The sequence below is a fragment of the Corvus kubaryi genome, unplaced genomic scaffold (assembly GCF_017639235.1).
Source record: "Corvus kubaryi isolate FWS band 111438036 unplaced genomic scaffold, C.kubaryi_AGA036_p1.0 137, whole genome shotgun sequence".
Classification (NCBI taxonomy): Eukaryota; Metazoa; Chordata; class Aves; order Passeriformes; family Corvidae; genus Corvus; species Corvus kubaryi.
The window spans coordinates 6,197,696-6,213,838 of record NW_024580671.1 but is presented as its reverse complement, the minus strand read 5'-3'; positions in this window follow the sequence as shown (position 1 = coordinate 6,213,838).

The following is a 16,143-nucleotide window of genomic DNA, read 5'->3' as shown; positions in this document are numbered from 1 at the left end:
GCTCGGCTCGGCTCGGCTCGGCTCGGCTCGGCTCGGCTCGGCTCGGCGCGTCTCAGCGCGGCGCGGCCCCGCGGCGGCTTAAAGAGCCAGGGCGGAGCCATGAGGGGCCCGGCCCCGCTCCCGGCGCGGCGCTGCCCGCGCTGGGCCGGCCGAGGGACGGGAGGGTTCGGCCCTGCCCTGCTCCGCTCCGGCCACCCCGGGAGGCAGCAGGAGATGTCCCAGCTGCAGCCTCGGACCGCAGGACTTCAGCCTGTGGTTTTGCCCAATTTTAGGATTCTGCTTTACATTCTTGCAGGCTCCGTGACCGTGTTTCCCGGAGCAAGGGGAAGGGATGCAGGGCTCCCCGAGAGGTTTCCCAGGAGGTGAGGAGCGGGCTAAGGCAGGAGCCCGTGCCCGATTCGTGGGAGCTTCGGGGGACTCGGCACCGCAGCTGCCGCTGAACCACTGCTCCAGTGGGGACTGATTAGGAGGGGCTTTCACAAAAGACCAGCAATTAGGGCTGCCTACACCATGCTGCAGAAAACTGCCCGAGGCTTCAGCTGCTTTTTATAAGTGTCCCCATCTCCCAGTTTCCCAGGGCTATTGCACATTGGCTCTATCGGTTCAGGCTTATGCACAGGGCTCCCTGTGTCTAGTGGGAGATGTGGGTTTAGCCCCTCCTCGTTATTAATGCAATGCCGAATCGCCTACTTGTTGCCCACAGGAGTGCCAGGCAGCGCAGGAGCGACCTCTTCATGCGCACCAGAGCTGGAGCCCAGCGAGCTGTGTGGAGGCAGCGCCTACAAACCCTCCAGCACAAGCGCTGTACAGTGAGATGGGCTGTGTGCTGGCTGGGGTGAAACAGGTCCCACAGGGCTGTTGTCACAGGGGGACATACAGCCTACCTTGTCCAGCAGCTGGGCCCAAAATGCCTGTACTGTGAGATGACTGAAAATTACTTCCGTAGCAGGTGAGAGAATGAGAAAGGTTCTCTCCCCTTAAAACGTTCTTCCCGTGTGCTGCAGCCTGCGTGCTGGCAGCTGCAACTTGCTGAGATATTTTTGCCTTTCAGTTTTTAATTTTTTTGTTTGTAATGAGTTTTGAATGACCAGATTGTGCATGATTTATGTGCATCTCGGAGTCCTGCTCCATAAGCAAAGCCAGTATCGGTTCCTGTGGAACAAGTTGGTGTTCCCTGTGAACAAGACCAAGAGTCTGACCTCAAGCATCATAGAAAAAACTTTAGCCTAGCCTTTGTGGGAACCAAGCACTAGGAGAAGCAGAAGTGTTAGCAACTGTTGTTTCTTGAATTGGAGGTTGTATGAAGGGAGAGGATCTCTCATAGTCAGACAAGTAAGAGGCTGTGAGTCAGAGCAGGCTGACTCCATTTGCTGCAAGAAATGCCTGTGCTCTCTTGTCCAACCTGTCCTGCTCCCAGCACTGCTGGAACTGTGTGTGATGATGCTAAGTTATTTACCATGTCTCCTCGGGTAGCCTCCAGACCTAATAGATTTTCTCTTTTGATAACATTTCCTACAGACTATAAAAAATAAACAGCAGAGATCCCAATGGGAAGAGAGAGGCTTTGCAGACCTAGCAAGGTCTGACCATACGCAAAGAAAGGAAATTCTCACTGTGACTAAGGGGCCATGCTGGTATGAAATAAAATGCTCCTTAGTGGTGAGGTGCTGCTGAGTGAGCTAGAAGACAGTCTGACATCCAATACTTAATTTTCTCATGTTTAGTACTTTGTCAGTCTGTCAGAAACAGAGTAACTATGAGGGTCAGACATTATGTATATCAAGTAAGTCCATTACTATAGGAACAATATTAAGGAATACATTACTGCAACACTTGGGAATAATACCTTGTAATGAAAGAGAACAAAAGAAAGAATGAAAACTTTTACCACATACTTTATTTTTATTGATATGGACTATTTTTATCAATAAATTTTAGAAATATAGGTATGCACATGTATATTTATTATCTGTAAATACATAGTTACTTTATTTATAAGCATACCTATTCTATCTCCTCTGCAGGTCTCTTTCTCTGTTTCTTTCCTGAGAGCATAGTTCAGAATTTATTTAAGATAAAGCCTGAATCCCACCCTGCTGCATTCCTCCTTGCTGTCCTGCACTCCTTCAACCTGTCACCCTGAACATGCCTGCCATTGCCCAAGCAGCCCCACTGCCCGCTTCACCTTCCTCGGCACCCTCCTGGCCTGATCCTATCCTTCCCTGTGTTCCTGCATAACACCTGCTGTAAACTACTCTTTCTGATGCCCCCAAAATTTCAGATGATGCCTCTTCTCACTGGCCTGGGGAGGATTTCCCACCTAACCACCGTGGCAGGCCCCTGTAAGCAGCCTGGCTCCTGCAGTCTACCAGTTTTTTGTCTGGCTTTTGCCATTTTGAGTTCAGCAGATTATAATTAGGACAGTTTATTTCTGAAAAACAGTGTTCAAGTGTATTCACAACTCCTCTTCCTTTCCCCTGATGATTCAGCTCAGGGGCGGGGGGGTGGGGTGTGTGTGTTTCCTCTCTGTTCTTCTGCTTCCTTGGCCATGGGAAAACCCACAGGCTCTACACAAAACTAGTTCTCCCTTCACTTGTAAAATTCACCTGAAGCACATTTATCACCTCAGAACAAAATTTTCGAGGTTTTAGCTATGCCATAATTGCATGGAAGAGTTGTTTTCCATGTTTTGAAAAGCTGAGTAAATCATCAGCTTGTTTGACCTAGTTACTTCTCAAAAGACTTGTCACACATCAGTGTACTCTGGCCTTTTACATCCACTAAGTACCTTCCACTCACCTGGGATTATTTTATCCTCATTTGATCTTGTAAGCATGGCCCCCTGTCTGCTTATGGCAGAGTCAAATCTGCTCTGCTGGTAATCTTTTTTGTTGTTCTAGTTAGTCTGTATTTTACTTTGCAGGCAGTGGGTGTATTCATGTTCTGGCACTGTGTTTTTGTCAGACCTATTTTTATCCAAATACAGTTACTACTGATAGAGCTCCCTTAAGTATGTTCTTATAAGAGCAAAATTTTTAGCTATTTTTCCTATTAGGAAAGGGGTTTTGAAGCTAGCATTAGAATTTATTGTTTACCAGCCTGGGAGGTCAGAATTTTGCAGTGGTTCCTGTGGTACCTTGGTTAATTTCTCACTGGCCATCCCCCAAACTTGCTCCAGTGAAAGGGATTTTCAAGTGACTTATATACAATATCAGCTAGTGAATAATTAATTTGTGCCCAGCATTACCCACATTTGTCCTAGAAGGGACTATGTGTTTAGCTAATTTCCTTGTCTAAACATTCATGCATCTCAAGAGTGCTATACATTTATTCTACTATAAATATGATGATAAATTAGTGAAGTTTTCACAAATTAATGAAAATACAACAGACCATTCTAGAGTTTACCAGAGCTGTGATTTTTGTTTTTTAATTGTCTCTGCAAGTCCAATGTACAGATATGGAAAATATTCTCAGTATGAGAAGATTGTGCTTTTTAAGGTTATCGATTTCTTTATTATTGGTCATGTTTTTATTTTATTTTGCTTTAGGCACTCCAAGCAGAAATGGAGGCAGCTGCAGAGCTGCTCACTGTTAGGGGTATGAATGCTGGTGGGATTTTAAGGAGATTGAGCAGTGGGTTTTGACTCGGAGGCTCTCAGATTCCTCTCCAGCTCAGCAAAGTTTTTGGGACTCAGTGTGTTCCTGGTCCCCCAGGGAGATGGATCCATTCATTCTGAGGGTCTTGCATGCAACACTTCAGCCTGATGTGAGGCTTATCTAAATGAAACACACGGTTTGCATCTAATCCTAAATCCAATTAATGAGGTAAAGCACAGTGTAGGCTGCCAGTGATGAAGTTATCAGATCACAGCACTGTAAAAACTCAGCAAAACATTGAAGTTACTATATTGAAGTTCTAAGGGTTTGAACAGAGGGTTCTGAAAAGGCCGGTGAAACATGAGCTCTATTTCAGATGCCAGCTCAGCAGAATATGAATACCTGGGCTAGTAATGATGTCACCTCCCTGGCAGGAGGCATAATCTAGGCTGAAAGTATTGATTTCTTTAATAAAGCTTGATTTTTTCACTGTACGCTCACAAGGCTGGGTTATTGCTTGAATTGTGCCATGGAAAAACCTGCAGGCAAGAGCTTCAGAAATCTCAGCCATGTACAAGTTCTGTTGCTGACTGACAGGATATCATTAGCACAGGACAAAATTTGAGGACCCACACAGCTCGTTCCAATAATACTGTTACTGATTTTGAGGAGGGCAGGGAAATGTGTTTAATATTAGATATAAGGCACAGAGGGGACAGCCAGGTGCAACTGTCTGACTCTGCTGTTTTCGGAACACTTCCCACCCCCATCAGGCTGCTGAGGAAATTATCTGGAGAGTAGATAGCAGTTTCTCTAAATCCATAATGTCAAAAAGCACTGGTTGGGCTAAAAAAAAGAGCCCGTGTGATTTTTTTTCCCCCCACTGTCCCCTTTCCCAGTAATTCTTAAGACTCTAAACCCTTCTGCACCATGCCAGCACCTCTGCATGTAGCTTCTTGTCCTGATAAGAAGAAGCTCAAAGGCAAGTCATGCCAGGGCGTTACATCACCTGTGAGCAACCTTCCTCAGAGCCGCTGGCAGTCCTGTGCCAGAGCTCCCTGCTAAGTGTTGTGAGAAAGAAGAGGGCGGATGGTTTCCAAGTTGCATTGTGTTGCCATTACGTGAAGTTTCCAGCATCCTTACATCAAAGGAAAGGCATTTCAGGCTCCACAGAAACAGCTAGGGGGGGGGTCAGCAGTAAACCCAGCAACGTGCTGATGCTTGCTGCAAACCATTGCTACAAAAGCTGTCCCTGCCCCCGGCAGCACAACATGCTAAGATGCAATGATGCTTTACCTTTTCCAGTCTAGGAACATCAGATGTAGAGAAAGGAAGTGGAAAATTTAGCAGAAAACCTGTCCCCCTGAAGGAGAATAAGCTATTGATTGTGGTGGGGCTGGTAGTCTCCAGCATGTCTCCTTGCAGCCAGCAGTGCTTTAATTACCCTCTCTGCAGCGGGGCTTGGTGGGATTTTCTCATCTGTTCTCATCAGAACAAAATGTGAGCATCAGACTCCTTTTTACTGACTGTAATGCCAGTGACAAGCATGTGTCATTCGGGAGTGCATGAGCGTGCTATGAAGCCTGTTTTTCTCCAGCAGTAGAAAAGGAAAGGGTAGGTATACCTCATCTCACTTTGAGTCTCCTAGTGGGAAAAAGGCAGGACTCTTCATAAATATGATTGTACTCCATTAACAGCCCATTGAAGGGGAATAGGTGGTAGTGGTCATCACCTTCGTGGTGCTGCTAAGACTGGGTGTGGCAGCAGCAACAAGAGCCAGGCATAAGATATAGCTGTGCTCTGATTCCTTTGCCTGAAAACTAAGCACCTGAAGCAGGCTCTGTGTAAAAAAGCAAGGGTATTCTGGCTGCAGACAGCTTGCCAACGGAGACCTGTGCCTGAGAGCTATTCCCAGGGTGCAGAGTTCCTGGTTTGGTGTGCAGCAGCTGTGAGTCTGAGCCCCTGTGGTGAACCAACAGCAGCACTGCGTTTGTGTGGTGCCTTTCTCCAGTGGATACCAGATACAGGTGCGGCAGCATTAGCTCCTGCCATCAAAGCGAGCTTCCATTAAGCTCTGGGTGGACCCATTTCTGTCTCTGACATATCCCTGGTGTGCAGGATCTATGGCAGCAGCTGAGTGGCTCTCTTGGTTTAAAAGACAAATATCTGCCAAGGAAGGTGGAAACCTTCCTGGAATGGAAAGACAGCCCCTCGCTCCAAATTATTGTGACTGCGTGACACAACAGTAATACCTCACATCTGCATTTTGAAGCTGAGCTGCTCACCTCAGTGCCATCTGAGGATACCTCATCAGTGCAATCAGCTAATCTGATTATTAATTAATTTAGTTATCATCACTGGTTGGAGTATTTTAATTACCTCTATCACTAAATAATTATTTGAACTGGTAAAACCAGGTAATAATAGTACCACAGAAATGCTGATTATATGCAAGGGTTTCAGCAAGGAGAGGATGTCAGGACTGAGTGCTTGGAGATGTGTTTGTGATTGTATTAACATAAAAGCCATTGTAGTGCACCGTGAGCACCCGATGTGAGCTGCCCAGCAGAAACTGCTCATCTGGTGTGCTGCTTTCCCCCATCAGCAGATATACCCATCAACCAGCACTGACACTGGAACTCCCCTGGTCCCTTAGCCCCAGTGCTCTTTCCTACTCCCATTCCTGCTCATACTTTATCCCTCTTATTGGCCACAGAATTAATCAGGGTGCTCAACAGTTCCCATTTAAAACCGACTGTGCAAAAATCCTACCTAGCAGCAACTGCATCATCAGGAACAAATCATTGTAAGGCACTCCGCTTTCCTGTGGTTTCTTTGGATAGCAATTTATGACCCCTTCCACACACAGCGAGTGAAAACAACTGTGCTTAGGAAGAGCACTTTGGCCAGCTCTTGCACATCACACAGTCTTGGCAGCGATCCCTTTTTTCTTGGCACAAATACAGAAGCTCTAGGAGGCTGAGGGTGTCAGAACCTCGTCTGCACGGCGCCGATGGTCAGTTTTCAGTGCTTGGCTTAGTCATTATTGTTAATGCTGCATTCAAATTATGACAACCACTGTCATGTAATGCATGGTCTGTGACAGCCACACACCATCCTGCTACGATAGACCAGTGCCTGTAAAGTACAGGTCTCTTTTGCTGAGAAATATGGGTGTAAAAAAGCAATGAAAGAGCTGAAAGGATTCCTACAGAAATTTTGTCAGTTGGAAAGAAGATCCAGCATCAACAACCGTGAAATCCATGGTCAGGAAAAAGCCCAAACAATTTCCAATATTTTCCTTAATTGGATTACAAATGTCACCTTTGGAATCCATTTAGAAATCAATTATTCTTTTCTCTTTGTTGTGCTGTCAGTTTGTTTTTTACACTTCATTAAGCAAGGCAATGAAATGAGGCTGGTGTGTTTCTTATTGATTCTGCTTTGTGTTTGAAGTCAGTTTATCTTTCTAGATGTTAGGCCACAGTAAACAGTTTTCTTTTCTAGCACAGATGAGATAACTATCTGCACAAACTTTAAAAAGAAAAGAATTGCCATTGTCTACCACAGAGTCATTTCTGGTCTTCCTTGTGGTCTATATTCTTGCATATTTAATTAAAAGACACATTACACCATAAAAGAGATGGTATGGGGGTTAGGAAGACAAGCTGCTTAACCCCCAAGAGAAGATGTACTAACAAAGATTGAAAGGGAGGTGGCTGAGATTTAATATCTAAACTGTAGGGATTAAAAAAGGATTTAAAAAAGGAATGTTCTGGAGATTGTTTAATAGGCATAAGTGGGGAGACTGTGTCAGGCAGAAGAGAAAGTGTCAAGCTTGGAGTGAGCATAGGAAGCAAAGAGAGTAAACAGGGTAAATGTGTAAATAGGGGAAACAAGATGACTGGTATTAAGGGAACTGGAACAGAGATAGGTAGGAAGATAACATGCAAGATCCTAGTGGAAAACATTCTGGAGGAGGACAAAGAACCAACATTTAATGATGTTTGAGACTGAAGACTGACCTAGGGAGACAGTCATCAGCACATGAGAGAGGTTTTAGTATTAGGTTAAAAAAATATTTTGAAATTCAGAAGTTTATTAACTCCAAACTGGCTATGAGATGCAGGAATATGTGTATTTTCTGTATTCCTTGCAAGTTATGTTACTGCTTGTACAGTTAGATTTATCTCTGATTTATTTTTTTGTCCTAAGATTTTTTTCTGCAGCAGTCCAGATGTTCAAGAGCTTTAATAAACAACACATTAATTGGAATTTAAAAGCCTTGTTCTCTTAACTGAAAATAATTTCCACATTTTGTCAGAGACTGAATTTTAAGTCAGAAATATATATAACCATATCTATCTGTCTATCTGTCTGTCTGTCTATCTATCTATCTATCTATCTATCTATCAGGATACAGATGTATACCTGCTGGAATGGGTCCAGAGGAAGCCACAACAATGTCAGAGGCCTGGAGCACCTCTTCTATGAAGGCAGGCTGAGAGAATTGTGGTTGTTCAGCCTAGAGAGGAGAAGACTCCAGGGACACCTTGTAGCACTTTTCAGTGCCTAAAGGGGGCTAACAAGAAAGCTGGAGAGGGACTTTTTGCAAGGGCATGTGGTGATAGGACAAGGGGAATGGCCTCAAACTGAAAGAAGACAGGCTTAGTTTAGGTATTAGAAAGAAATTCTTTACTATGAGGGTGGTGATGCACTGGAACAGGTTGCAAGAGAAGTGGATGCCTCATCCCTGGAAGTGTTCAAGGTCATATTGGCTGGGGCTTTGAGCAACCTGGTCTAGTAAAAGATGTCACTACTCACTGCAAGGGATGTTGGACTAGATGGCCTTTAAAGGTTCATTCCAACTCAAACTATTCTATGATTCTATGGTAGTGATGTCTCTGGGTTTTTTTCATCCTAAGCTATACACATTGAGAACAGACGATCAGTTCAATGTAAATCGCTTAAAAATTTCTGTTCTCAATTGAAAACCAGTAAGCTATCATGTTGTACCCTGCAGTTTAACACTATGCTTTGTGTGCACATAACAGCCTTGGTGACATGGCTCAGAGTGGGAGGAACAGCAAAAGGTTTTTGGCATTTCTGTCTCCCAGGGGCTGGTGTAGGCCGTGCTAGAGCAGCACTGGCTGCTGGCTGTTGGCTGTGCTGGGCTGCAAAACCCTCATAAGAGTAGGCGATGCCCTTGTCTAGCCAAGGCTGAGGCCAAATAAAGAAACCACTAGTCACAGAATCATAGAATGGTTTGGATTGGAAAGGAACTTAAAAGTTCACCTAGTTCCAACCCCCCTGCTGTGGTAGCTATAAGAGGCCCATGGATTTCAGTAAGTTTTGGATGGTTTTTCACTCCTTTTCCTTGGCCATCTTACCCCTGTCAAGTGAGGATGGCAGCTAACATTGTGATCACTGAGCAGGGGCAGTAAGTTTTAAAGAGCCATATCCCTATCACAGCTAGTTGCAACTACAGTTAAAGGTCACTAATTAAAGGTCAACATAGTAGCCTGAAGATGAAACATTAGGCAATACTGTTTTGGTGCTTGTCATTTAGCAAGCAGCCTGCTGTCTGTCTCTCCTACACTATACATGGTTTCAGTCTCGGTCCTGCAGTGAGCCACAACTTCTGTTTGTCCAACAGCAAATTTTCAGCACAACTCAGGCCAAACACTGTAGAAACAGCAGTGCAACAAAAATGCAACAAACACTGAAAAATTTCAGCAGGTATTGCAGCATTAAAAGCTTACTAATTTTTCACTCCAAAATCTAACTGTTGTGTTTGCTTTACAAGAGAAATAAAAGACTTTTGTTTCCAGCCCATGATTATTTGGTGTGAATTAGGCCTTGTAAAGGCCCCTTGGCATTGTATGCCTTGTTCCAAACCTGGCTTTTAGTGTTTTAAGAGTAATTAGGCGAGCCTGAAATTCACAGCTAAAATTTGTTTTGATTTGTTTACATGTAATTGTTGTCAGGCAACCAGATACTGTTTTCAATTAGGCATTATGTTCCAAGCAAGAGGGTTAACAGAAATCAAAAGTAATTAGGTCTCCTAAAAAAGCAGCCATTTTATGCCAAACAGAAGAGGATTTTTATTTTTGCGGAAGATATAAGGTGAAATAAAACTGCTTTGCAGGTTAGCACAATTTTTACTGTTTGGTGATACTTTCGATGGTCTTTAAAAATCAGAGAAGGGAATGGAGCAATTTCATTGCCTGTGGTGCATTTGGAGTGTGGTGCCAAAGCCAGTATGGAAATCAGCTGAAAGATGAGCATTTAACCATTGGAGAGACTCTTGCTGATAATTTGGGGTACCCAATGCTGGTAGTTTCTACCAGCCGTTTTGCTTGAGCAGAGGACTTCCCAAATTTAGGGCACACAGCAGAAGACCTCTCATGCACATATTGCCTCCTCTCTCACCCCACCTGGTGAAATACCTGTTTGGTATTTCAGGAAAATATTCCCCAAGAGCTTCAGGTGAGCTTCAGGAGAACACCTCTTGTTTGGAGAGATGGCAGGGAGGCTGGCTAGATACTAAACCAGTTTTTAGTCATGCAGATTAGACATCAAATCCTATTTACTGTAGGGTACCTGGCTGCCTTGGAGACTTGAAGGTGTTGGAGATTTCTATCAGTTTCTTTCCTTGCTTCCAGCCCACTGTTCCACAGCCCAGCAATAGGCACAAGGCTGGCAAGGCACCAGCCAGACATTTTTTAGCCTGTTTGACCATGTTTTGTTCATTGTGCTGGGATCCGATTATATGTGCTCAAGCCTGTGCCAGCTCAGTGAGGCTTTCACCACTGAGGATGGAGACCCTGCACTTGCCTGTGGATGTTTGTGGGGGTCAGCACATCACTGGGGCCTTGTTTGAAATGAATTTGTACAAATGAGGAAACAGTGGGTTGCCTGGCCATGCAAGTGGAGACCACTGACAGCTTGCCTGCCATCAGGACACTGCTCTTGTTGTTTCAGACTTGTACAACCAAAGTCCTTCTTAAATAAGGAAAGCCAGTGATTCTTGGAGTTGTTTATTTTAGCTACTGTGACTTCATATGATATTCAAATCTGTGTGAATGTAATCCTTGTGTTTTCCATGCTAATCACCTCAGTAATGTGTATTCGCTAACTTATACAAACATTTCCTGATACTCATTTTGCTTTCATTGCCTTTTTGCTCTTCCTGCTCTCTTTGTATGGAAAATGCAGGACATACCATTTTGCCTAATCCTTTATTTTCCCCTTTGCCTGGCAGTCTTTTTTTGCCACCTTCAGCCCAAAGCCTTCATCTGACTTCTTTTACTCCTCCTTGCCTGAGAGCAGCCCTCCAGTTGGTACAGAATGCACACACGTGCCCAGACGCACGTGCACATGTACACATATCTATATACAAATGTCTTATTTTCATGTGGGCTGGGAGGACAACATGGTTTACATCACTTCACGTCTGTTGCCCTGACCTTTTCAAATAACTCATGTGAAGTTTCAGTGTTATTTTAGTTTGTCTTAGTAGCAAGTTTGCAGTTGAATTTATATAGTGTTTTATAGTCTGAGTCTTTTTTCCGTAGTTCAACTGTACTTCAGGGAAGAAAGGTTGGAAGAAATAAATATATGTGAAATAAAATTATTGTGCAATATACCACTAATATACGAATATATCATGCAATATACTCTAATGTTTGAATTTCACTGTGCTATAAATAATTTCATGTATAGATGAGGAACAGACTTGATTTACTACTGTCTGTCTGAATTAGTCATATATGGTAAATTTCTCTAAAGGGGTCATATTTGACCGAAGGTGTCTGTTATTGTTGGCATTAAGTGATATGCTTTCTAGAACTGCTAGGCTACTCATGGCACTAGACCAATTTGTTATTTTGGGAGTAGATAACGTCTTTGTTTAGCCTTCTGGCACTCAGTGGAGATCTTAAAAATGGTTTTCTTTGTTTTGCTAAGGTTTTCTGTTCCTCTTAAATCTACTCTGGTCTATGGGGTTTTGTCAAAGGAGACAAGAGGCCTGAGTATTAGGTGTACTCTTTCTTGGATGTCTTCCCAGAAGGCTCAGTTTCAGGTGGGTGGGAGAGGAACACGAGCAGATACTGTACAATACTGTACTTGTACGTTGCAGTGTCAGCACTCCGGCATTTGTCTAAAACCAGCAGCTGTCGTTGCTGACGTTCACTAGATGTCAGATATGATTTTTATATTATACAATAGCACCTGGGGAAGTTGAATCATATTTTTTTCCACGTATATGTGCTACCTCATTGTGTACAATTTGGAGTCAAATCCGGTAGAGGACTTGCACAGTTAAAGTGTGGGGATTTTTACCTAATGGCAAAACTTCCTCAGTTCCTGATTTTAAGATGGCTGGACCTGCATGTTTACACAGACCCAGACCTGCTCCAGCTCTGGCACAGATGTTACCTCGGGGGGTGGAGGATACCTGAGACTAGCTGGGATCCTAAGCAAAATGTTCCTGCCCCGCAGCCATTGCCGTGCTTAGTACACAGGCAGAATTGTTCTCACAGAAATACCATTGCCAGCTTCCCTGAAGGCAGCTTGTGGTGCTATTGTGTGCGACAACCTTGCAATTAGAGCAGTTAACAAGAGTCTGGGAAACCTGGATTTAGTTCTCTTTCCAGGCAGAAAAGATGCCAGAAGTCCCCTTGCCAGGCTCCAAGCTGCTCTGTGGGAGTAGGACTGTCACTTGTGGGTGCAGAAGGGGCCCACGCTGTTGGAAAAAGGGCTTATCCACCCTGCTCTTCCTTATGCCCAGGGCTGCTTTAGTTCATCACTAAGGGACTGCACCCTGGAAGAGCATCTGTAGGGGTCTGAGCATCTGTTCTGCTCCCAGGTCTGTGGGCTTGATCCCAGCTGATGCTTTCATCCTGTTACACAGTTGAGACGGACCCTTGTGAAGCTTGGGAGGTCAGTGGGCTCCACTGATTTACAGTCCAGAGCAGTTTGCTGGATTCAGGCTCTGTACTTACGCTATTTTTATTGCAGAACTTCCCAACAATGCCTTTTGTTTGGTGGGGGATGAAGTAAGTAAGCTCCCTGATAAAATGCCCACTTAAGGACATACTTAAGTGCTTGAGTGAATCTTAAGTAGGCTCCCTATAGTTTCTTTGCAGAACAGAGCTGTGACCCACGGGACCCGATTTCACTGTCCCTGCTCAGGCATTGTAGTTGGTGGGATGAAGGGCCTGGTATTGCCATGCCATGGCTCAGGTCTTGGAGATAAGTGAGGGTTTCAGGCTTTGATTCTTAGTAGAAGACATGACCACCCCTTTGGATGTATAGCACAGAAATGGCACTGTGCTGTCTTTCTGTACTCTCCTGCCGCAGCATGTTTTCTAGAGAGTTCAGGAGAGGTGGTACACTTAAAACATTTTTTCATTTGAGGCTCATAAAATATCTTTCACTTCTCAGCCTTTTGAATTGAAGCACTTCCATATTTTCTCAGGGCACTTATTAAAATGCCAATCAGTGAAAATATCTCCAGGAATTCAGTTTTCCAGGAGACGGCTCCTCATCCATCATGAGTTCCCAGTTACACTGCAAAAAGCCTGATTCAGCAAACATAAACCCACAAATTTACCTTATGTCCCAAGGGAACCTTGCTGGGTACAATTCTGGCTTGCATTAGCATGTGTTTGAAAAGTCTGAACACAGAGACCAGATATTGGAAATATTTATGATGGTTTGACAGCATTTATTTGGAAATGTCACTCCAGTAGTGTGTGGATCTCACTCCAGCCCTCAGGAGAGCAGCAGGTGGGTGTCACTGATGCCCTGTGCTGCACGTGCTCTGATAACAACAGTTCAAATTATTTTTAGGGGATGAAAAAATGTTTCAACACTTGGTTAATTTTTATCCAACACATGCCCGGTCTGCACAATTTAGATGGCTAAATGTCAGCTTGCAATGTTGCTTAAAATGTAGGGCTGTGCTTCATAGTCTTTCAGTGGTTACTTGAGGCTTAGGCATCTGGATCTTCTGAAACTCAGCTGGAGGAGCTGATGTGGACAGTGCTGTGTCACATGTATGTGCAGTACCCCCAATGTCCCTGTTTTCCTGAGACCTGGGCTTCTGGCTGTACTGCCACTTTTTGGGGGGCCTGAGAGGAAGGACATGCCCCAACATCCTTGTATATAACCTCCTACATCTGGAATCAAGGCTTTGAAATCTCAGAAATGTCAGCTGGTTTTTGTAATTCGTGTGAAGTGACAGGACAGGGAGTGCTGGATGTCAAGAAGGGAGGTCATCCAAAGAGAGCAGCGCTTAGCTGATGGGGGCAGGCTGGTGAGCAGCAGTGATGAGGGCTTGAAAGGTACAAGTGTGCTATTGCTGGCCAGACCCTGAAGTCCTCATACTACTATTTGCTCCATCAGGCTGTTATCATCAGAGAGATTGTCTGTATGACGTGAGGTATAAACAGAGTAAGAGCATCAGTATGTGATGTCTTACAGTGAGGGAGGGAACTGTAAAACTCTACAAGTAAAGAATATGCTTTAAAAAACAATTTGAAGGGCAAAAGGAGGGTGAGGGGTTGGACAGGAAGGCAGGTCTCTTGGCTTATAGCTAGAATGGGTTTTAACACAGAAGAGAATTGCAAGTACGAGAAGACTCAGCTGCTTTTTGATGCAGTGTTTTGGCCAACTCATCGCTTTGCTTGTTTTTGGTTGAGTGGCTGTAGTGGCTTGTTCCCATGGTCATTGTTGGCTCTTCAGCTTTGCTCAATTCTTTGGCATTTTCAAAGGGACCAATTAAGGCCATTTCCTTGAACTTCATCATTAGAGACAGTGCTCAGTTTGTGCATTCTGGTTACTTGCCAGATCTGGTGCAGCTATCCCATGTTTGAGGACTTGTGCGCAGCTTCGTTTTGTGGAGCTGGGATTTCTCCTGTCAGCAGAAGAAAAGTTTTCTACCTAACTTGAATTTCCCCAGGCCTAGAATGATACCCAAGAGGCAACTGGAACCCATGTTTCTTTTATTTTAAATAGGTCTGCACAAACATCTGCCATAAAGGGGCCTTTGAATTACTGAGAGCAGGGGCAAATGGGAGCACTCCGTAGGGTATGAGAACATTTTGTAAGGCATAGGGTTTGGGTCTTAATTTGAGTTTAGCCAAAGGAAAGGTGGCAAAATATTGATCTTTCCAAATTCTATGCAGCATGTATTAGACTTGGCTGCTGAGATTTTACTTCAGTTTGCACCAGGATTGTTGATACAATTCACTAATATAAACATTACTAAAAGGTTCATTTTTCTCCTTTAGCATGGCTTCTAGTGCTCTGCAGTTTTCAGTTTCATATTTTTTTCCTGACTGTTACTTACTAAAAATACACAATTAATGTGTATTTGGCTAGATAGATATTTTATGGTGTGGTCAGTGAAGTTTATTGAACAAAGCTACAGCCTGGGTCAAAAGCACTGCAAAATTGCAAGTGTGCATTCCTAACATCTTTGGACAGGAAAGTAATATTGAGGAAATATAGTCACCATCCTACAGTACCTGGCAGTGGATGCATTCTCCTACTTGGAAGATTTTTTAGCATCACATCTCATGTGAGGAAATGAAACATATTAGATTTTGGGATGAGAAGAGAGATACATGGACATTTTAATTGCAGTTACCCCAGCCAGGAGCCGAACTCCACATAACCACTCATTCATTCCCCCACCAGCAGGATTAGGGAGAGAATTGGAAGGGTGAAAGCCAGAAAACCCATGGATTGAGATAAAGAAAGTTTCATAGGGAAAGCAAAAGCTGTGCACACAAGCAAAGCAAAACAAGGAATGAATTCATGACTTCCCATGGGCAGGCAGGTGTTCAGCCATCTCCAGGAGAGCCCCATCAGGTGTAACAGTGACTTCGGAAGACAAACACCATCACTCCAAATATCCCCCCCTTCTTTCTTCTTCCCCCCTCATTTTATATAACTGAGCATGATGTCCTATGGTCTGGAATATCCCTTTGGTCAGCTGGGGTCACCTGTCCTGGCTGTGTCTCCTCCCAACCTCCCACGCACCCCCAGTCCCCTCACCAGCATGGCAGTACGAAAAGCTGGAAAGGCCTTGGCTCTGTGTAAGCCCTGCCTGGAAATAACAAAAACATCTCTATGTTATCAACTCTGTGTTCAGCACAAATCCAAAACACGGCCCCATACCAGCTGCTGTGAAAATAATTAGCTCTACCCCAGCCAAAACCAGCACACTGCTCAGGAAGTTAGGATCAAAAAGCAGAAATGATGCTTCATCTTTGCTTTTTTTTCTTAATGAATTAAACAAGTTATTTTCTCCTGTCCTGGGCTCTGGCAGCCTGAAATGCATGGATCTAGTAATGGCTGTTTTGCAGTAACAGATTCCTTCTCTCTTTTTTCCTTTTCCCAGCTCACCTATTTGTTTCAAATATATCTGTCAATTTCTCTAAGTCCTTGTAACTAGGTTTAACTGAAAAACTGAGAAGTTGTTTGTTTCCAGATAGTAGTATATTTAGGAATGGAAATTCAGATTGACCCAGG